Source organism: Miscanthus floridulus, chromosome 6 (assembly GCF_019320115.1).
Source record: "Miscanthus floridulus cultivar M001 chromosome 6, ASM1932011v1, whole genome shotgun sequence".
In the NCBI taxonomy this organism is placed as follows: domain Eukaryota; kingdom Viridiplantae; phylum Streptophyta; class Magnoliopsida; order Poales; family Poaceae; genus Miscanthus; species Miscanthus floridulus.
This window is the reverse complement of record NC_089585.1, coordinates 88578801-88589079: the sequence shown is the minus strand read 5'-3', so window position 1 is coordinate 88589079 and position 10279 is coordinate 88578801. Positions and strand designations below refer to the sequence as shown.

Sequence of the window (10279 nt, the reverse complement as noted above, 5' to 3'; positions counted from 1 at the left end):
TGATCCTTGGTGCTCCATAGTTGAGGTCGGTTGGGAGGACGGCCTTGGAACCGTAGACCATGAAAAAAGGCATGTAGCCAGTGGCTCGACTAGGGGTTGTCCTTAGGCTCCAGAGCATCGTGGGGAGCTCGACGACCCACCGAGCGCCGAATTTGTTCAACCGGTTGAAGATCCTAGGTTTGAGGCCCTGTAGAACCATGCCGTTTGGACGCTCGACCTGCCCGTTTGTTCAGGGATGCGCGATGGCGGCCCAATCGACCCGAATGTGGTATTCATCGCAGAATCGAAGGAACTTCTTGCCGATGAACTGCGTACCATTGTCCATGATGATGGAGTTTGGGACTCCAAAGCGATGGACGATGTCGAGGAAGAATAGTACGGCTTGCTCGGACTTGATCGTGGAGATCGGCTGAGCTTCTATCCATTTTGTGAATTTGTCTATGGTGACAAGTAAGTGAGTGTATCCTCCAGGTGCCTTCTTGAGAGGTCCAACCAGATCAAGCCCCCAGACCACAAAGGGCCATGTGATTGGGATCATCTAGAGTGCCTAGGCCGGGAGGTAGGTTTGCCGAGCATAGTACTAACACCCTTTGCAGGTGCACATGATCTGCTCGGCGTCGACTACTGTAGTGGGCTAGTAGAAGCCTTGTCAGAATGCGTTTCCAACCAAGGTTCTAGGCACGACATGATGACCGTTGACCCCACCATGGATATCGCTCAGCAAATGCTTCCCCTATTCGATGGGGATGCAGCGCTGTAGGATCCTAGTGTGGCTTCTCTTATAGAGTTCGCCCTCCACAAGAACAGAGGACTTAGCATGACATGCGAGCCATTGAGCTTCCGTATTGTCCATCGGTAGCATGTCATGGAGGAGGTAGTCGAGGTAGAGAATTCTCTAGTTGATCAGAGGCTCGGGCTCTGTTACTGGATCTTGTTCAATCTCCATGACCTCGGGCCTAGATGGAGCCGTCGGTTGGCTAGCCCCCGAGGCTGGATTGGGCAGACCATCATGGGCCTGCTCCGACCCTTCGTAGCACACCGAGGGCTTGTGTTGGTCACTGGCGAAGACACCTGTTGGCACCAGCTCTTGGCCTAGATGCTGCCTTCGCAAGCGCATCGGCCACCTCGTTGAGGCACCTTGGGATGTGATTGAGTTTGAGGCCATCGAATTTGTCCTCTAGCCGTTGGACTTCTCGGTAGTGTGAAGCCATCTTGGCATCGTGACAGCTTGACTCCTTCATTACTTGGTCGATGACTAGCTGGGAGTCGCCCCAGACATCGAGGCATCGGATGCCCAACTCGGTGGCGATGCACAGGCCATTGAGGAGTGCTTCATACTCAGCCACATTATTGGATGAGGGAAAATGGAGATGAACCATGTACCTCATGCATACCCCAAGGGGTGATATGAATACCAGCCCCACGTCGGCGCCCTTCTTCATCAGCGATCCATCAAAGTACATTGTCTAGTACTCTTGATCAATGACCGTCGGTAGCATTTGGACCTCGGTCCATTCTACAATGAAGTCTGCCAACACCTGGGACTTGATTGCTGTTCGGGAGGCATACATTATGCCCTGATCCATAAACTCGAGTGCCCATTTTGCGGTTCTTCCCGTGGCGTCCTGGCTTTGGACGACCTCACTGAGGGGGAAGGACGTCATGACGGTCACCGAGTGTGACTCAAAGTAGTGATGTAGCTTCCTCTTGGTGATGAGGATGGCATATAGGAGCTTCTAGATTTGGGAGTAGCGGGTCTTAGAGTTGGATAGTACCTCACTGATGAAGTACATAGGGTGCTACACCTTGAGGGCGTGCCCCTCTTCTTCCCGCTACACTACCAGGGCGGCGCTGACCACTTGCGTGGTGGCCGCTATGTATAGCAGAAGGGATTCTCCATCGGTTGGGGGAACCAAGATCGGGGCCTTTGTTAGAAGTAGTTTGACCATGTCAAGTGCCTCCTGGGCCTTAGATGTCCATTCAAAGCGGTCAACTTTCTTCAAGAGTCGATAAAGGGGAAGACCTTGTTTGCCAAGGCGTGAGATGAATCGGCTGAGTGCGGTAAGGCACCCTGTGACTCGCTGAACACCCTTTATGTTCTGAATTGGGCCCATCCTTGTGATGGCTGAGATTTTCTCTGGGTTGGCTTCGATGCCACGCTCAGAGACAATAAAGCCGAGCAGCATACCCCTCGAGATCCCGAAAACACACTTTTTGGGATTGAGTTTGATGTCGTTGGCTTGGAGTTTTGCAAAGGTCTGCTCGAGATCGGCAATGAGGTGGTCACCCCATTTGGACTTGACCACGATGTCATCCATGTAGGCCTCAACGGTCCACCCGATGAGGCCTCCGAGACACTTGAGCATACAACATTGGTATGTAGCCCCATCGTTCTTCAGACCCAACGGCATTGAGACATAGCAGAACGATCTAAAGGGGGTGATGAAAGATGTCGTGAGCTGATCAGACTCTTTCATCGTGATTTGATGGTACCCAGAGTATGCATTAAGGAAGCAGAGGGTTTCGCACCCCAAGGTAGAGTCGACTATTTAGTCTATGCGTGGCAAAGGAAACAGATCCTTTGGGCATGCCTTGTTGAGACCCATATAGTCAACACACATCCTCCATTTCTCACTCTTCTTTCATAAAAGAACGGGATTGACTAACCACTCTGGGTGGTATACTTCCTTGATGAACCCGGCTGCCGAAAGTTTTGCTATCTCTTCACTGATGGTCCTACGTTTCTCCTCATCGAAGCGACGTAGGCATTGCTTCACTGGCTTGGAGCCTAGGTGGATCTTCAAGGTATGCTCGGTGACTTCCCTTGGAATGCCTGGCATATTCAAGGGTTTCCACGCAAAGATGTCTTTGTTGCCATGGAGAAAGTCGATGAGCGTGCTTTTCTATTTGGAGGAAAGCGTGGTACCAATGTGTGCCATTTTGCCCTCAGAGTTGTCAGGATCTATGAGGACTTCTGTCGACAAAAGATGCTCGATAGTCCTCCGAGGGGTATCCCACGAAGGTAGATTGATCGGTGGAGGTGCGCGTAATTAGGAACCAGATGGTGACACAAGGCGCAGAGACAACGATTTAGATAGGTTTGGGTCGTTTGATCGACGTAATACCCTATGTCCTGTATCTTTGGTGTATTGTATTGAATATGAGATGTATGTAGATGTCGACTAGGGAACCCCTGCCTCTCCTTATATACTCTAGAGGGGTAGGGTTACAAGGAAAGTATCCTATTTGGTACTATATAATATCTTGTGGTGCACGTCGACCAGTACTATGCATGCCTTGATCTTGTGGGCTGGGCCACCTCTGAGGGTGCGGCCCATGTCTTGTTTTATAAATACCGGTGGCCATACCCCCACAACTTCCTTAGAGCTTTCTGCTGGCTCAAAGGACCCAGTCGACTTCTTGGTGTCGGGCGCTTCTTCGATGACCTCCCTCTTGATGGCGGCGAGCTCTCCGGAGGCGATGATTGCTGTGGCATGACCCCAACACTTGACCTCACACTCATAGGCACGCTGGAAGGAGGTGCCAATGGTGATGACCCCACCGGGGCCCGATATTTTTAGCTTGAGGTATGTATAGTTGGGGACAACCATGAACTTCGCGTAGCATGGACATCCTAGGATGGCGTGGAAAGTTCTGGGGAACCCAATCACCTCAAAGGTGTGGGTTTCCGTCCTATAATTCAATAGATCCCTGAAGGTAATGGACAGATCAATCTACCCAAGCATGGCCTGCTTTCTAGGCATAATGCTGTGGAAAGGGGCTCGGGTTGGGCGGAGGTGTGTTCGGTCAATGCCCATTTCATCGAGCATCTTGGCATACATGATATTGAGTCCGCTGCCTCCATCCATCAGTACTTTGGTGAGCCGCTTCGGACCAATGATCGAGTCAACCATGAGCGGATATCTCCTCGGATGCAGGATGCTCTCTGGATGGTCGGTCCAATTGAAGGTTATGGCGGACTCGGACCACCGGAGGAAGGCAGGTGTGGCCGGTTCGGTCGTATAGACCTCACGACGCGCGACCTTCTGACAGCGTTTGGAGTTGTAGGCCACCGATCCTTCGAAGATCATGAGGTAACCGTCCGGTGTCGGAAAGCCATCATCCTTCTCCTCGATGTCGTCCACGGCGGGGGCAGGGTCCTTTCCGTGCTCCCCATTGTTGGAACCTCCGGACAAGAACCACCACATGAGGCTACAGTCCTTGTATAGATTCTTTACCAGGAAAGCATGGTTCAGCATGGCCTCTTGAGTAGTTTTTCAAAGTGGTTCGAAGTGCCCTCCGTGGGCTTCAGACCACCCTTGCGGTCAGTAGCGGCCACGAGCGAGTCCTCGTGTCATTGCTTCTTGTTCTTCCTTTTGGCAAAATGATTGGAGGCGCCTTGTGGTTAGCTGTGTGTTATGTGATGCATGGTGTGTTGAATTGATCCCTCCCTTAGTGGGGTTCCCTGCCCTCCCTTTTATAGATCAAGGGGGAGCAGGGATTATAGATGGGAGAAAGAAGAAAAACTAGAGGCAAAGAAAGTCCTTTGAAGGTGCCGAGTCTTCCTTTTTCTTTGATCCTGCCCTGCTGACATGATAGATGGTGCTAGGGATAGCATGTTTGTTCATCCTAATAGGGTCATGCTCTGGCTTCGTTCAGCAAGTGGTCATGTCCCATCCCACTCCGGCGGGTGGCGCGGCATGCCAGGGCATCGAGCCACGACCCTACGGGGAGCAGATGGTATAGAGGCCCCACATTTGTTACTATAAATGACATGAGTTTCCTCCTGGACCATAATGGTTGTCGTATGTTTCCGTTAGGATTCATGTCCAAGGGCAAATGCTATCGCCCATAACACTATAGGACAAATGTCGGCGCCCACAACACTGTTTGGGCTTTGACATGCTTGGAAGGGCTTAAAGTGCCCGTCTGGTCATATCCTAATGGTACTTTCCTGTAGGTGTGCAGGGTATGGTCATTGGTATTGTGGTTGACTTGAGTGTCCCACCTTATCCACGCGCGTAGTTATGAAGGAGCAGCGCACAAACGTCGAGCGAGGCAGAGCTTGCCCCTAGATGTCGGGCGAGGTGGAACCTGCTCCCGGACATCGATCGAGGCGGAGCCCAGCCCCTGGACGTCGGACGAGGCAGAGCCTGCCCCCGGACGTTGGTCGAGGTGGAGCCTGCCCTCGGACATTGGGCGAGGCGGAGCCTGCCCCTAGACATCGGGCAAGGTGGACCCAGCCCTCCATCGTTGGGTGAGGCAGAGTCTGCTCCCAGATGTCGGGTGAAGCGGTGTCTAGCCCTCGGGGGTCGGGCGAGGCAGAGTTAGCCCTCGGACGTTGGGCGAGGCAGAGTCTGCCCCCAGACGTCGGGCGAGGCGAAGCCAGCCCTTAGAGGTTGGGTGAGGCGGAGCCAACCTTCAGTCGTTGGGAAAGAAGTGTAGTCGCGTTCTTGTCTGTTTGGAAGCATCAATGTTTGATGGTTATTAGCTCCTCCTCTTTAGGTACCCCAGTATTTGGTCCTCGACACCATACTACTTCGCCTCTTCCCATTTTCACTTTTGGGGAAGGTGAAGCAGTGGTTCTATGCCAACAACAATAGAAACACTACAAGAGATAACTTCTCCACTACCTTCCTACCAAAGTTCTTTCCCACATGTAAGACCAATGCTCTGCATGGGAGAATTTCAAATTTTTAGCAACAACATGATGAATTTGTCCCTGAGGCATGGAAACGCTTTCAAGACTATATATCAGAATGTCCTCATCATGGGATGGAGAATTGGCTACTCATATAGACGTTCTACCATGGGTTGACCAACAGTACCCATGAGACCATGGATGCTGCTGCTGGAGGTGCATTGTTGTCACTTACACTTCTAGCTACGACCACTCTTGTGGAGAAGATGGCCTCCAACCAAGGCTGAAATGAAGAACATGTTTAGACCCGCATGAGAGGTAGAGGTATGCATCAACTCAAGGAGGTAGACATGATATCTGCCAAGATGGGCCTACTGATGAAGAAGCTCGAAGACCGAGCTAATGAAAAGCAAGAAGTCATGCACATTCATGATTCCCGCATGACATGTGAAGTATGTGGCAACACTAGGCATTTAGGGAATAACTGTCCTGAAACCCAAGAGGATGTGAACTTTGTCAACAACATCAACTACTATCATCCTCAACAAAATCAAGGATGGAACCAACAACAGAGGCTGAACTATCAAGGTAACTACCAAGGTAACCCTCAAGGTAATAATTATAATAACTTCAATCAACCACCCTTGAGAGAATTAATTGTTGGTCAATCCAAAATTATGGAGGAATTATCTAGAAAGGTAGCTTCCAATGATAAAATTATAGAAAATATAAATAATAGAATGGATAGCTTTGATTCTACCATTAAGAACTAGCATAGCTTTAATAAAATGATAGAATCACAAATAGCTCAGCTGACGGCTGCTGTTCCTCTGTTCGATAAAGGTAAGATTCTGGGGTAGCCAGAAGATTTAGAAACTACAAATCTTATCTATATTCACAATGTAGCTCACTACTACACAGAACCATCAATGGGAAGGTGGATAGATGGACCCAGCGAGACCTGTCATCTCCATCGCCATTGGACCTCACATTTTCCAAGAAGCTGTTTGTGACTTCAGAGCAAGCATCAACATCATGCCTAAGGTAATCTATGATCGAATTAATGGAGATGCTTTATTGTACACAAATATGCGTTTGCAGCTTGCAGATCAGTCACTTTGTTACCCCAAGGGAATTCTTGAAGATGTCATTATTTGAGTGGGACAATCATATGTTCCCATAGACTTTGTGGTTTTGGAAACAGGTGGAGATGTAAGGGCACCCATTATTTTGGGCTGACCTTTTCTAAGCACCGCTAAAGCCATCATCTACGCGGACAGTGTCAAGATCTGCTTCACAATCAAGGATAGAAATGAGAAGTTTTCTTTCAAGAATCGTATCTTGCAATCTCCTGGACATCCATAGACGCCATATTTGCCTGAAGTGACAACAGTGACCAAGAAGAAGAAGAACAGGAGAAGAAGAAAGAACAAAGCTAGGCAACCACATGAAGAGACAGTCAATATGATCAACACACTCAGATCAAAGTACGACCACCTCCTCGCTTCACCATTTGGTGACAATGGTTATGAAAGTATCACACTTGGTGATAATGACAAAGACAAGGTCAAGGGGCTTGGTAAGATTGCAATATCCAATGACATGAGCATTTCCAATGTGTTGCTAGTTGAGAGCTTGAACTTCAATTTGCTATCCGTGGCTCAATTGTGTGATCTTGGATTCAAATGCATATTTGGGGTAGATGATGCAGAGATCATAAGTGTAGATGGCTTTAACTTGATCTTCAAAGGTTTTAGATATGAGAATCTATACTTGGTTGATTTCAATGCTAGTGAAGCTCAATTGTCAACATGCTTGTTCACTAAGTCTAGTATGGGTTAGTTGTGGCATAGAAGGCTTGGTCATGTTGGAATGAAACAATTGAATAGATTGGTTAAGCATGACTTGGTTAGAGGCTTGAAAGATGTTGTGTTTGAGAAGGATAAGCTTTGTAGCTCTTGTCAAGCCGGCAAACAAGTTGGAAACACCCATCCTAAGAAAAGCATAATGAGCACTAGCAAGGCATTTGAGTTATTACACATGGACTTGTTTGGGCCAACACAATACACTAGCATCGGTGGAAACAAATATGGCTTTGTGATAGTGGATGATTACACTAGATACACTTGGGTATTCTTTCTAGTGGACAAGAGTGATGTGTTTGCAATATTCAAATCATTTGTCAAGGACATTCACAATGAGTTTGAAACAACCATCAAGAGAGTTAGAAGTGACAATGGTAGTGAGCTCAAGAACACAAGAATTGATGAGTTGTGTGATGAATTTGAAATTAGACATCAATTCTCGGCCAAGTATATTCCACAATCAAATGGCCTTGTTGAGAGAAAGAATAGAACACTCATTGATATAACAAGGTTATGCTTAGTGAGTACAATATGAGTCAATCCTTTTGGGCCAAAGCTATCGACATGGCCACCCTGTCCGGTGGCACCGCCACCCCTAGGGCGGTGCCCACCTGAATCTGGCCGAGCAGCAGCAAAGTGAGCGCAAGCACCGATGCGTCCGATGTACACAGCCATGGTGACGGCGGTGCACCGCCAGGTCATCGCCACTGGAGAGGCGGTGCACCACCACTTTTTTCCAAAGAGATGTTTTTTGGGGGTTTCGTCGGGTGGTCACCGCCACCCCTAGGGCGGTGCCACCGCCACCCTATCTAGTGACATCAGCCAGTCAAACTAGCCGTTGGAATCGACCGTTGGGGGGCACCACAACTCCTAGGGTGGTCCCACCACCGTTGTGTCCGATGATCCCGCAGAAGCTGGCTCCAAGGGGTAACGACTCTATTTGCTTGTGGGCTTATAAATAGAGCTTGTGGCCGGCCTTGGCCACTCTTGGCACTTCCCACACCCGCATAAACCCTTTGGGAGCTAAGCACACCACTCCACTCAATTGAACACTTGATTTCATCATCTAGAGTGAGATTGAAGAGCCTCTAGTGCATTGCTTAGTGTTCTAACATCTTGTGGCACTAGTTGGGCAATTTGGGCTGGTGGAGATCTTGTTACTTTTGGTGTTTGCCAACATCTAGACAGCCTGGTGATTGGTGGGTCATCGAGTGGAGGAAGGTGATTGTCTTCGGCTCCGATCATTGTGATTGTGAGGGGTTCTTGTGCCTTCCCAGGCGGAGCGCCAAAAGCAACTTTAGTGGATTACGCGTGTCTTATGGATCCTCATCTTGTGTTGGTTGTGTGGCACCCGGTTGCGGGTTAGGCGTGTGATGCCTATTAGCGCGTGAACCTCCAAGTGATTGTATCGCTACAACGGGGACTAGCTTGCCAGCAAGCAAGTGAACCTCGGAGGAAAAATTGATTATGTCATCATTGTTTCCTTCGTATTCTTGGTATTCATTGTGATTGATCACTTGCCACGGCGGTATATCACCTCTACCACTCTCTTGCTTTACTTTGTGTATTTACTTGTGCAGAGCTTGTGATAGTTGTAGCTAGTTAGTGTAGCTAGTATAGATCTTTAGTTGTAGTTCTCTTGCTAGCTTGATCACCTAGGTGTAAATTAGTGACTTAGCCCTTGTGTGATATACTAGAGATCATAGAAATTAGAATTAGGTAGGTGGTTTGCAACACAAGTGTAGTGCTAGCGCAAAATTAGCTTTGCCATCTTATTTACTAACATCTTGGCTTAAGTGTTGTTGTAGATTTTTTAATATGCTATTTATCCCCCCTCTAGCCATTAGGACCTTTCATACGGCTAGTACGACTTTACACAGCCGCCGCCGCCGTCATCGCACCTTGCTCCACCGCCACCACATCTATGGCCCCTCTCTTTGCTCCTCTCCGATGCGTCTGCCGAAGAGAAGAAGGGGAGGGGACCCATCCTTTTTTTCCCGCAATTTGTTATCTAGTTAATTAGGGTTTGGTCTAATAAATCTTTTGGCGAAATCAGATGATTTTCGGTCGGCATCGTGTTTCCTGCGATGACTTCGGTGATTGCCACGACGAGATCGTCGTTGCAGGCGTCGATTTCATCGGTAGACGGCTAATTTGTGGCCTTTATCTGCAAGAGAAGGGGTGCTTCTTGGAGCCCCTATGAGGACAATGACTCCGGGGCATCGATCTCATCGTCGATGGTCGCGGAGAGGAATTCAAGGTCTCCCGGTGATGATTCTGCAACCTATGTCGTACCTGATGATGCAACTGCCGATATTTTTTCAGCGATTTAGATGCGTTTTGGACTGGTTCCGAAGCGTCGAATTTTGCGGCATGTCCAATCTTTTGGGGTTGGTCGTTGGATTCGGCATAAGGACTGCACTTTGGCACCGGCGTTCGAGGGAAGCCATTGGAGGAAGAAGACGATGGAAGAATGTGGATAGAATATCATGTATTTTTTATTTTAGATTTTTTTCATATGTAATTTGAGGATGTACTGTATCAAGATTTAATATAAGTCTCTATTGTGAGTATACCGATATATTAGAATCGGACTGCATCGTCACTACACACAAGTTGTTCTAACATATATTATGAGTATACCGATGAAGCTCTCTATTGTCTAGTAGTTAGAGGGAGATGAAAAAAAAGATGTACGAAAAAATAGGCTAAAATTTTGCCTCTTTATTATTAAGTATAAATATAGATATAGATATAGATATAGATACCTAGG

General features: G+C 48.2%; 1 non-coding gene across 1 annotated transcript; it reads right to left on the bottom strand.

Moving 5' to 3' along the window:
* Nucleotides 1-5668: 5668 nt before the first annotated feature.
* Nucleotides 5669-5777, bottom strand: LOC136461980 (small nucleolar RNA R71). Its single transcript, XR_010760513.1, has one exon. It is a non-coding gene; the product is annotated as a small nucleolar RNA R71 (small nucleolar RNA).
* Between the last annotated feature and the right edge of the window lie 4502 nt (nt 5778-10279).